This window comes from Pleurodeles waltl, chromosome 1_2, assembly GCF_031143425.1.
Source record: "Pleurodeles waltl isolate 20211129_DDA chromosome 1_2, aPleWal1.hap1.20221129, whole genome shotgun sequence".
Taxonomy (NCBI): Eukaryota; Metazoa; Chordata; class Amphibia; order Caudata; family Salamandridae; genus Pleurodeles; species Pleurodeles waltl.
This window is the reverse complement of record NC_090437.1, coordinates 76,051,016-76,063,677: the sequence shown is the minus strand read 5'-3', so window position 1 is coordinate 76,063,677 and position 12,662 is coordinate 76,051,016. Positions and strand designations below refer to the sequence as shown.

At 48.6% G+C, this 12,662-nt stretch overlaps 1 protein-coding gene across 4 annotated transcripts in view; it reads right to left on the bottom strand.

Moving 5' to 3' along the window:
* The window catches only part of TDRD7 (tudor domain containing 7), a 779,147-nt gene that overhangs the window by 428,010 nt on the left and 338,475 nt on the right, over window positions 1-12,662 (bottom strand). The gene's annotated exons all lie outside the window — the stretch shown is intronic.

Genomic DNA, 12,662 nt, shown 5'->3' with positions numbered 1-12,662 from the left:
TTAAAGAAGAACCCAAGCAAGAGGACTTAATTTTCCATCACAAAAGGAAATGACACTGTGGCACCCCACACTTCTCCTCTCTTCAAGGGCCTACTTAATGGCAACTGCAAGATGGACGATCAATTGATGCGCTGAAGGCAAGCCTGTCTGCACCCATCTGCACCTGGACCGTGCCCAGCACCACACCACAGCACTCCTTAAGACACTAGACTCAGGCACTGTTCCCCCAACTGCTGTCATACCACACCTCACACCATGGTAGGATCTTTCACCGGCACCCATTGCCAATTGTCCAGCAGCCACCCACCCACAACCCCCATGCAAATACTAACAGTGCCCTCAACACCCTCCTCCTAATACACAAGCACTACCAACTTCACATCCGCTCCCAATTCACAAACACCAACAACGCATACACTCCCCACCCAACACACGCCACAGCAAACCCGCATGTCAGCGCCCACTTGCATGCATGCTCCTCAACACGCAATCACTCAACAAACACAACTGAAATGTGGAGCCTGCTGAGTAGCGATGCACCGACACCCTTTTCATCACTGAGACCTGGGTAAACCTCTCATCAGCTCTCCGCATCAACACCACAATCCCAGCAGGCTACAAAATCGCTTGACTGAACTGCCTTCACAAGCCTCAAGAAGGACTTGCTACCATTTACAAGGAATCCATCATATGTACAACATCCACAAAGAACACCAGCCCTTTCAAGGAACACCACCCCATTCAAGGAACACCTGCACTGCAAGCTGCAAACCTCTGAAAACTTCACCCTGAATGGAAACCTTGCCTACTGGCTACCCGGACCACAAACTCCTTTAGCAATTTTGTTTAATTACCAGAGCTGAAGGTAAATGGACAGAACAGTGATATCACTTGTGTAAAGGGACACAATCAAACTATGGAACATCTTTTTAATCAGAGTTCACTTTACCAGCAAAAAAAAGTTACTTTCTGGCATGACTAAATGTTCATGATGGGCAGATATCTTTTGTGGTGACTTGCAATAATGTGAATCTTGACATCAAGATGGACGATCTGGGTTTTAGGTAAATCCTCTTCATCCTGCCTATCTTATGAAGCAGTGACCAAGCTCAAAGGTTCAAACAGGCAAAGATAATGATCACTATAGCTGGAGGGTGAAAACCTTGGTGTCCAATACAACAAAGGTTATCCAACAACAATCTAAAAGAACCAGACTTAGCTGTACAATGATATTGGTACTTGTCCCAGGAAGCAGCCGCAGGATGGCACTCACAGGGCTTGTCTGCTACCTACTAATACTAGAAGGAAGCATAAAGTAAATGTATCATTTTGGGTCAAGGAGAATCTCTGGTTTCTCTCATAAAATACAGCTCTTGTATCGGATGGCAATAGGTAAGGTTCGAGCCTTATACAACATTAGGCATATTCAATTACTGTATCAAGGGGCGGATCGTCCTTGGACACAGATCAATAGGTACTTCACTATGAAATGTAGTGAGTCAGGCATACAAAGCGCAGATGAAGTGTAAACAAGAGACTATCCTAAATAGTGATCATTAGTTTAACATGAAGCCTGGCATACCAGCACAATATTCTACTGAACAACAAATGGTTGAAAGCTTTAGGTCTACCTGGAAAATATACAAACGCAATGCGTGAAAGCTACTAACAAGCAGAAGAAAAACACAAAGACAGATCACTCCAAAGGAATCTGATGTTAACTGGATGAGTTGGTGGGACTTCCTATTAAACATTACTCAGATTAGTAACCACAACTTTTTTTCCTAAAAGAACCCTTTGAACGGGTACCATTAACTTATATGGGAAAGGTCAGCACAATCTCTTCAAATACACTGAAGAAGTGGACAGCTATAGCCTAGGCAATCCAGTTGGAACCTTTGAGTCCTAAAAGAAGTCAGGCTCAGATTCCCAGAAATCTTCTGAAAGGGTTCAAAACTCAGTGTGATGGTAGTGGTGAGTAATCTAAGAACAGAAACATCTCCAGATTGGCTGTGACGGTTATTGACCCAAGGGTAGGTCGCTCCCCCTGCCGCTGCAGCTCCTCCAAGTTCCCGAGTTCCTGTGTTCCTGAGACCCACCTAACTGTAAGTACCCCCCTCCTCCCAGCCCCTCGCCCTGCCCCGCGCCACTCACCTTCTCTTCTGCTCCTGCTTCTTTTCCTCCTCTCTGTCTCTTCCTCCTCGCTCCCCCTCTGCAATCTTCTTCTGTGTTCTTCTGTTCTTCCCTTCTGTTCTTCTGTTCTTCCCTTCTGTTCTTCTGTGTTCTTCCGGTCTTCTGTGTTCTTCTTCTCTGTTCTTCTCTGTGCTTCTGTGTTCTTCTTCTCGGTTCTTCTGTGTTCTTCTGTGTTCTTCTGTGTTCTTCTCTGTTCTTCTGTGTTCTTCTGTGTTCTTCTCTGTTCTTCTCTGTTCTTCTCTGTTCTTCTCTGTTCTTCTGTGTTCTTCTGTGTTCTTCTGTGTTCTTCTCTGTTCTTCTCTGTTCTTCTGCTCTTCCGATCTTCTGTGCTTCTGTCTTCTGTTCTTCTGTCTTCTGTTCTTCTGTCTTCTGCTCTTCCGGTCTTCTGTTCTTCTGTCTTCTGTTCTCCTGTCTTCTGTTCTCCTGTCTTCGGCTCTTCTACATCCTCCGTCTTCTTCCCCCGAGCCTGCCCTCCTGCTCCTTCCTCATCCCCCTCCCTCACTCGCCTCCCCCTCTCTCACCCCTAGCTAACCCGTTCGCTATCTACCTCCCTCACTCCTCCTATCTTCCTATCTCTCTAGCTCCCTATCTCACTATCTAACTCCCCCACTCTCCACCTCCTCCTACCTACCTATCTGTCTATCTATCTATTTCCCTATCTATCGACTTCTCTATCTATTTTCTCTATCTATTTCTCTATCTCTCCCCCCCTCCCGCCACCCCCTCTACTACCTATCTCCCTATCCTCTCACTCTACCTCTCTCCCTCACCCACCTCTACAACCCCCCCTCCCCTATCTTCACAACCCTACTCCTATCTCTCTCCCTAATCTCCAAACCTCCTAACACTCACCCTCCTCCACCCTAAACCCCCTCCCCCAGCTCCTCTCACTCTACCTGTCCCCCCCCCTCCCTCGCGCTTTCCCGCCGCGACCTCCTGCACGCCCCCGCCCCCCAGCTCCCATTCGCCCCCAGCTGACCCCTCCCCCCCCCCTCCTACCTCTTATGGCGGCCGCTGCGCGACTGCGCAGCGGGCGCGCGCAGCGGGCACGCCGCTGGCGTGCCGGAGGCGCGCCAGAGGCAAGCCCGTCTGCGCCCGTCCGCGCCTGGCCCGCGCCCAGCGCCACGACCCCTGGTCCCCAGCTCCCCCAAGCCCCGCTGATCCGCTACGACCCCACCACCCTCCACGCCCTCAACCCAGGGCGCTCCAAAACCTGCTTCCTAGCTCACCCCAAACGCACCCATGGACCCTTCGCCTGCAACTCCTGCAAACGCATCTTCCACCACGCAACTACCACGACCACAAGCCCACGCGCCATCAACCACCTCAAGTGCATCCTGGTCAACGCTCGTTCCGTCCACAAGCACGCCGTTGAACTTTGGGACCTCCTGGACTCCACAGCCCCGGACGTCGCCTTCATCACGGAGACATGGATGAACGCCTCCTCTGCTCCAGACATCGCTACCGCCATCCCCGAAGGCTACAAGATCTCCAGAAAAGACCGCACCAACCAAGTAGGAGGAGGTGTCGCCATCATCTTCAAAGACTCCATCAGCGTCACCACCTCCACCGAAGACCCCCCCCTCGCCGCTGAACACCTGCATTTTCAGATTCGCACCGACCCAAGGACCACCCTCAGAGGATCCCTCGTCTACCGTCCTCCCGGACCTCGCGCCTCTTTCAGCGACGCCATCGCCGACTTCATCTCCCCGCACGCCCTCGCCTCACCGGACTACATCCTCCTAGGCGACCTCAACTTCCATCTGGAACAAAACAACGACCCCAACACCACCACCCTGCTCGACAACCTCGCCAACCTCGGCCTCAAACAACTGGTGAACACCGCCACCCACATCGCCGGACACACGCTCGACCCTATCTTCTCCGCCAGCAAACACGTCTTCTTCAGCCACACCTCTGCCCTGCACTGGACCGACCACAGCTGCGTCCACTTCACATTCCGACGCGAGACCTCCCACCTCCGCACTCAACCCATCCCTCGTCGACAGTGGAACAAGATCCCTGAAGAGCAACTCTTCTCCGCTCTCGCCGCCAACCAACCCACCCTCACCACCGACCCCAACGACGCAGCTCTCAACCTCACAAACTGGATCTCCAACTGCGCTGACAACCTTGCTCCCCTCAAACGCACGCATCGACAGACCAACACCAAAAAACCTCTCTGGTTCTCTGACACCCTCAAAGAATCAAAGAAAACTTGTCGTGCCCTTGAGAAGGCCTGGCGCAAGGACCACACCGCTGACAACATGACCGCCCTCAAGAACGCTACACGCGAACACCACCACCTGATCCGCACTGCCAAAAGGAACTTTTTCACCGACAGACTAGACAAAAACAGCCACAACAGCAGAGAACTCTTCAGCATCGTCAAAGAGTTCTCCAACCCCAGCGCCAGCGCCAACGCCGTCACGCCCTCACAGGATTTGTGCGAATCCCTCGCCACTTTCTTCCATCGCAAGATCAGCGACCTCCACGACAGCTTCGGACACCAGACCCAACCATACACCACTGAACCCGCTTCCCCGGACATCACCCTCAACAACTGGACCCACATCAACACGGAAGAAACCAAATCCATCATGAACTCTATCCACTCCGGCGCCCCTTCGGACCCCTGCCCGCACTTCATCTTTAACAAAGCCGACGACATCATCGCCCCGCACCTCCAGACCGTCATCAACTCTTCTTTTTCTTCTGCTACCTTCCCCGAATGCTGGAAGCACGCTGAAGTCAACGCCCTACTAAAGAAACCTACGGCTGACCCAAGCGACCTGAAAAACTTCCGCCCCATCTCTCTTCTACCTTTCCCAGCCAAGGTAATAGAAAAGACCGTCAGCAAACAGCTGACCACCTTCCTGGAAGACAACAACCTGCTCGACCCTTCACAAACCGGATTCCGAACCAACCACAGCACGGAAACCGCCCTCATCTCAGTCACAGACGACATCAGAACCCTGATGGACAACGGTGAAACAGTCGCCCTCATTCTCCTCGACCTCTCGGCTGCCTTTGACACCGTCTGTCACCGCACCCTAATCACCCGCCTACGCTCCACCGGGATCCAAGGCCAGGCCCTGGACTGGATCGCCTCCTTCCTCGCTAACCGCTCCCAAAGAGTTTACCTCCCTCCGTTTCGCTCAGAACCCACCAAGATCATCTGCGGCGTACCTCAAGGCTCATCGCTCAGCCCGACACTCTTCAATGTCTACATGAGCCCCCTCGCCGACATCGTACGCAAGCACGACATCATCATCACCTCCTACGCCGACGACACCCAACTTGTACTCTCCCTCACCAAGGACCCCGCCAGCGCCAAGACCAACCTACAAGAGGGTATGAAGGACGTCGCAGATTGGATGAGGCTCAGCCGCCTAAAGCTGAACTCTGAAAAAACGGAAGTCCTCATCCTCGGCAACACCCCGTCCGCCTGGGACGACTCCTGGTGGCCCACGGCCCTCGGCACCGCACCGACCCCCGCAGACCACGCCCGCAACCTCGGCTTCATCTTGGACCCTCTTCTCACCATGACCAAGCAAGTCAACGCTGTGTCCTCCGCCTGCTTCCTCACTCTCCGCATGCTCCGCAAGATCTTCCGCTGGATCCCCGCCGACACCAGAAAAACCGTGACCCACGCCCTTGTCACGAGTCGCCTGGACTACGGCAACACCCTCTACGCCGGGACCACCGCCAAACTCCAAAACCGCCTGCAACGCATCCAAAACGCCTCGGCCCGCCTCATCCTCGACGTACCCCGCAACAGCCACATCTCCGCACACCTGAGACACCTGCATTGGCTCCCAGTCAGCAAAAGGATCACCTTCCGTCTTCTCACCCACGCACACAAAGCCCTCCACAACAAGGGACCGGAATACCTCAACAGACGCCTCAGCTTCTACGTCCCCACCCGCCCCCTCCGCTCCGCTGGCCTCGCACTTGCTGCCGTCCCTCGCACCCGCCGCTCCACGGCGGGTGGGAGATCTTTCTCCTTCCTGGCGGCCAAGACCTGGAACTCCCTCCCCACCAGCCTCAGGACCACCCAGGACCACTCCGCTTTCCGGAGACTCCTAAAGACTTGGCTGTTCGAGCAGCGATAACCCCCCCTTTCCCCCCTAGCGCCTTGAGACCCGCACGGGTGAGTAGCGCGCTTTACAAATGCTAATGATTTGATTTGATTTGATTCTGAGGAAGTTAAATATAAAGCTGCCACACACCGGATGGATCTAACCTGAAATACTAGTGTTTGGAGAAATCCAAGCCAGCAATTCCAAAATGGGATCTGTCCCCAAGTGGAACAGACACAAGCAACCCAGGATAGTGTGTGGACTGGCATGAGTCTGGACTCTCACAGAATTTTCCCTGAATCATCAAAATGGCCCCAATGATTATGTATTTATCCAAACATGGTTTTTTGATTGGGCTCAAGGCTTCCGAGTGGCAAAGATCTCGGGTAACAACATTGGCTTCTAAGAGAAGGTTTAAAATTTAAGTTATTTACCCATACACCATGGTTCTCCCGTATTGATATCTTTCATAGATTCATATGTCTGAATCTTCCCTGTTGTTATTGTAGTAAAGTACCATCTTGCCTGGCATGTTACCCCCATTTTCACTGTATGTATGTTTGTTTTTGCCTATGTGTCACTGGGATCCTGCTAGTCAAGACCCTAGTGCTCATAAAGTATGCCCTGTATGTGTTCCCTGTGTGGTGCCTAACTGTATCACTGAGGCTCTGCTAACCAGAACCTCAGTTTTTATGCTCTCTCTGCTTTTAAAATTGTCACAGCAGGCTAGTGACTAATTTTACCAATTCTCATTGGCACACTGGAACACCCTTATAATTCCCTTGTATATGGTACCTAGGTACCCAGGGTATTGGGGTTCCAGGAGATCCCTATGGGCTGCAGCATTTCTTTTGCTACCCTTATGGAGCTCAGACAATTCTTACACAGGACTGCCACTGCAGCCTGAGTGAAAGAACATCCAAGTTATTTCACAGCCATTTTACACTGCACATAAGTAACTTATAAGTCACCTATATGTCTAACCCTCACTTGGTGAAGGTTAGGTGCAAAGTTACTTAGTGTGTGGGCACCTTGGCACTAGCCAAGGTGCGCCCCCCCATTGTTCAGGGCAAATTCCCTGCACTTTGTGAGTGCGGGGGACACCATTGCACACGTGTACTACATATAGGTCAATACCTAAATGTAGCATCACAATGGTAACTCCGAACATGGCCATGTAACATGTCTAGGATCATGGAATTGTCCCCCCCAATACCATCCTGGTATTGGGGGGAACAATTCCATGCATCCCCGGGTCTCCAGCACAGAGCCCGGGTACTGTCAAAACTAACATTCCGGGGTCTCCACTGCAGCTACTGCTGCTGCCAATCCCTCAGACAGGTTTCTGCCCCCCTGGGGCCTGGTCCCAGGAAGGCAGAACAAAGGGTTTCCACTGAGAGAGGGTGCTACACCCTCTCCCTTTGGAAATAGGTGTGAAGGGCCTGGGAGGAGTAGTCTTCCCCAGCGCCTGGAAATGCTTTGAAGGGCACAGATGTGCCCTCTCTGCATAAGCCAGTCTACACTGGTTCAGGGATCCCCCCCAGCCCTGCTCTGGCACGAAACTGGACAAAGGAAAGTGGAGTGACCACTCCCCTGAGCTCCTCCAGGGTGTCCCAGACCACTGCCATCTTGGATGCAGAGGTGTGAGGGCACAATGGACAGCTCTGAGTGGCCAGTGTCAGCAGGTGACGTCAGAGACCCCTCCTGATAGGTGCTTACCTTTCTCAGTAGCCAATCCTCCTCTGTGGGCTATTTAGGGTCTCTCCTGTGGGCATCTCACCAGATAACGAATGCAAAAGCTCACCAGAGTTCCTCTGCACTTCCCTCTTCGACTTCTGCCAAGGATCGACCAATGACTGCTCCAGGACGCCTGCATATCCGCAACAAAGTAGCAAGAAGACTACCAGCAACATTGTAGCGCCTCATCCTGCCGGCTTTCTCAACTGTTTCCTGGTGGTGCGTGCTCGGAGGGCTGTCTGCCTTCACTCTGCACTGGAAGCCAAGAAGAAATCTCCAGTGGGTCGATGGAATCTTTCCCCTGCTAATGCAGGCACCAAACGTCTGCATCACCGGTCTTCTGGGTCCCCTCTCATCCTGACGAGCGTGGTCCCTGGAACAAAGAAGCTGGGTCCAAGTGTCTCCCACAGTCCAGTGGCCCTTCTGTCCAAATTTGGTGGAGGTAAGTCCTTGCCTCACCACGCCGACAGTAATCCTGTGTACTGCATTAACTGCAGCTGCTCAGGCTTCTGTGCACTTTTGCGAGACTTCCTTCGTGCACAGCCTAGCCCAGGTCCCCAGCACTCCGTCCTGCATTGCCCAGCTCGCTGAGTTGGACTCCAACGTCGTGGGACCCTCTTTTGTGACTCTGAGTCGACCACCGTCCTCAGATCTTCTAAGTGCCTGTTCAGGTGCTTCTGCGGGTGCTGCCTGCTTCTGCATGAGCTCTCTGTGTTGCTGAGCACCCCCTCTGTCTCCTCCTCCAAGGGGCGACCTCCTGGTCCTTCCTGGGCCCTAGCAGCACCCAAAATCCTCAACCGCGACTCTTGCAGCTAAGCAAGGCTTGTTTGCGGTCTTTCTGCACGGAAACAACTCTGCATCCTCCAGCACGCCGTGGGACATTTTCTGACCAAAGGAGAAGTTCCTGGCACCTTCCGTTGTTGCAGAATCTTTGGCTTCTTCCACCCAGAGGCAGCCCTTTTGCACCTTCATCCGGGGTTTAGTGGTCTCCTGCCCCCCCCTGGACACGTGCGTGACTCTTGGACTTGGTCCCCTTCCTTTACAGGTCCAGGAATCCGTCTTCAGTGTTTTGCAGTCAGTTGTTGTCCTTGCAGAATCCCCTATCTCGACTTTATTGTCTTTGTGGGGTAGTAGGGTAACTTTACTCCTCCTTTTCATGGTCTTGGGGTGGGGTATCTTGGACACCCTTAGTGTTTTCTTACACTCCCAGCGACCCTCTACACACTACACTAGGCCTGAGGTCCATTTGTGGTTCGCATTCCACTTTGAGTATATGGTTTGTGTTGCCCCTAGGCCTATTTCTCCATATTTCATTCTATTGTGATTCTACATTGTTTGCACTACTTTTCGAACTGTTACTTACCTGATTTTGGTTTGTGTGCATATATTTTGTGTATATTACTTACCTCCTAAGGGAGTATATCCTCTGAGATACTTTTGGCATATTGTCACTAAAATTAAGTACCTTGATTTTTAGTAACTCTGAGTATTGTGTTTTCTTATGATATAGTGCTATATAAGTGGTATTGTAGGAGCTTTGCATGTCTCCTAGTTCAGCCTAAGCTGCTCTGCTATAGCTACCTCTATCAGCCTAAGCTGCTAGAACACCTCTATTCTACTAATAGGGATAACTGGACCTGGCACAAGGTGCAAGTACCACAAGGTACCCACTATAAGCCAGGCCAGCATCCTACAGTTATGGTGGGACATTGTTAACTATTTCACATTGTTATAGAACAGCCAAAACTCAGGCAATCGGAGCGCAGCCCAGGAAGTACCCTTCCCTTGGAGGGCCACCATAACTTAGATTTCAAGCACAGGTGTTCTAAAAATGAATAGAAGAGGTATACAGAACGGTGAGCCCCATGGGCATGAGCGAAGGTCACATGTGAAGCTATAAAAGATGTCAATAACGGAGTACCACAGGTTACAGATATGTAGCTTGTGTTTTCGCCAGTATTGAGTCTTTCATAGACTCACATGCTTGAACAGGAGTAGTGAGCAGTAATACCAAGAGAAGAGGAGATGCATAGTGCAAACAACTCAGAATAAAAGAAGATATTGTTAAATTTCAACATAGATGGAACATACTAATGTAATTACATCCAAAATAATTCTTAACTGCAGACTACTATAATCTTTTTCATAAGTACATTAATCTCACTATATTGGAAAAAGAGTACGTAAAACTGCAAGCCCTGGTGCTGTATCTGCTTTTGACGTTGAATCCAAACAGTAATGCTTGGTTAAAGTATGTATATTAGGTTGGGTTGCAACTCTGCAAATCTCCGGTAAAGGAGACTCTGAAAAATAGGGCTACCTAAGTGCAGCACTTCTTGCAGATGTGCTTTACACTGCCAATTAAGAGTCATCCCACTTTATTTTGACAGTCAAAGATAGCTGCAGGAACCTAGTAAGCTATGCTGTTCCTCGAGAGAGCATAACCTTTCTTAGGAGGAGCAAAAGCTATTAAAAGCTGATCTGATTTCCTGAAGTTCTTTGTTCAGGTTGCTTCATAAATCTAGTTGTCCTGTTACAAAAAAATATATATATCTACTTGTCCTATTGGTACCATGTAGTGCAGCAACAAATCATAGCAGCAATCGCTGATTATGCCAGGGCTTGAATACTAGCAATTTCCTTATTTTGCCATCTTTCTGCAGCTCTATATATTGGGGCTGGAGGTAAGGGTAAGCGGTAGTTCCACGCACCCCTATGCCCTTTTGAGTCTGTTCAAGCCTACTAACTTGAGATGTTTTAAGAGTTTTCTCCAGCTCTTCTGTGATCTTTTCCCATACTGAGAAAGTTTGGAAATTTACTCCAGATAAAGGTCAAAATTAAAACTTCTAGGGTTAGGAAAAAAGTAGCTGAAGTGAAAGTGAACTTTTAAACGCTCAACAGATTTTCGCATGAGCAAATCTACACATGTATACTTGCTTGTGCAAAAATACAATTCACAAATGTGTTTGAGGAGTACGATTTCCTGGTCTACCTCTGTAAATACTTATGATTTCATGAAATTCGTAAATCTGCACTAATGTAGAGTTATCATATACCATGAGTGCGCTTTTGTGAGAAGATGGCCTGTAATTAGGTCTGTTGTTAACCAAGGCCTTACAGTTTTCTTAAAACTCTATCTATACATCTACCGGCTCCCTGCACTGTGAATGATCAAAATCTGATTTTTCAAAAGCAGCATAGTGGCACACAAAATAGATTTGTTAAGTGCCAGGAGCTATTATAGCAATGTGTGTTTTTTTAGATCAAAAATATTTTCGCTTTTTACCAATGTTTGTTACAATAGTGAGGGTCCAGCAGCTCACACACCAATAAAGTTTTACAAAAGCCATGCTAAAACAAGACACACATTGAACAAAATCAAAAGACTGACCTACAATGTTGGACCTATTGGCTTTGACAATGCTTGTTTATTTTCATGTTTCCACTATTCTTATTGAAATTGGTTACACTGGTTTTCCATTATGAACATTACTTTGGAAATATCAGCATAAATAAACACATTTTACCACTCCAAAGAAAATTGTACCTAAAAGTTCACAGTAGTTTAGCAAAACGTGTTTTCCCCCAGTTGCATTTTTTGTGAACATTTTATTTTGAAAGCAAAGAATCATCAATATATTGTTTTCAAGCTTCTGCAAGTATTTGCATCTAATCAGATCATTCTAGGAGCATTATACATAGCCTTCATTTCGTTAAAACTGCGCAAACTTGTGTCTATATATATATTTTTTTTTACTTGAACCATTGTCAGTAGTGCAGTTTGAGCTTACAACATTCATTTACAGCACTCATCTTAATAATAAAGGCTTTGCATTAACAAACCATAAATACAAGTTTGAGCAACATTAAAATGGACAGAACTATTACCTCAACTGCAGACAATTCCCTTCCCTGCTCCATAATGTGGTACTTTAAATTGGCAGCCAAAGTGTTTGTCCTGCAGGGGGTTAGGCCTCCATGTCACAAGGACAAAATAAACTTGAAAACCTGCTGTCCTTGACCCCAAACAATAGGTTGGGCTATAGGAATTCTTCATCCCTGTTTGTTCTTTCTATATAGAATTTTAAACATCATCTGACTCCTAAAGTATACAAGGATTTCTCAGCTATAATAGATGGGTTCTTCAACAATGTTTGACAATTGACTCATTTAAGTGAAAAGAACTTGGAACTTTCAGGATAAAATGAAGGTCGGTTCTCAATATTACACTATTCTCCTTGAGCTATAAGAAAGGTATTTTATTTTGTTCTAATAGCTTGAATCTTGCTTATTGTTCTGGCTGAAGTGTGAGCCAGTAGAAGGGCTATTTTCCAGGATTCTTTGTTTAAATCTGCTCTATGGATAGGTTTAAACAGACTTCTCATCAGCTACGACAGAACTATGTTCAATTGCCATACGAGCCCTAGCTTTTTTAACGAAGGAAAAACTCTGAAAAGACCTCTGATAAATTATTTTATGAATCTTGTAGACCAAAGAGAATCACGATTCCGTGTTTGACAAAATCTTCGGATTACTGCCAGGTGGACTTTAATTGAATTATGCAAAAGACCTGAAGTGCCAGATGAAGCAAGTAAGGTAAACTGCTCTGGAGTAGGTCTAAAAGGGTGCAGATCTTTACCTGCACATCAC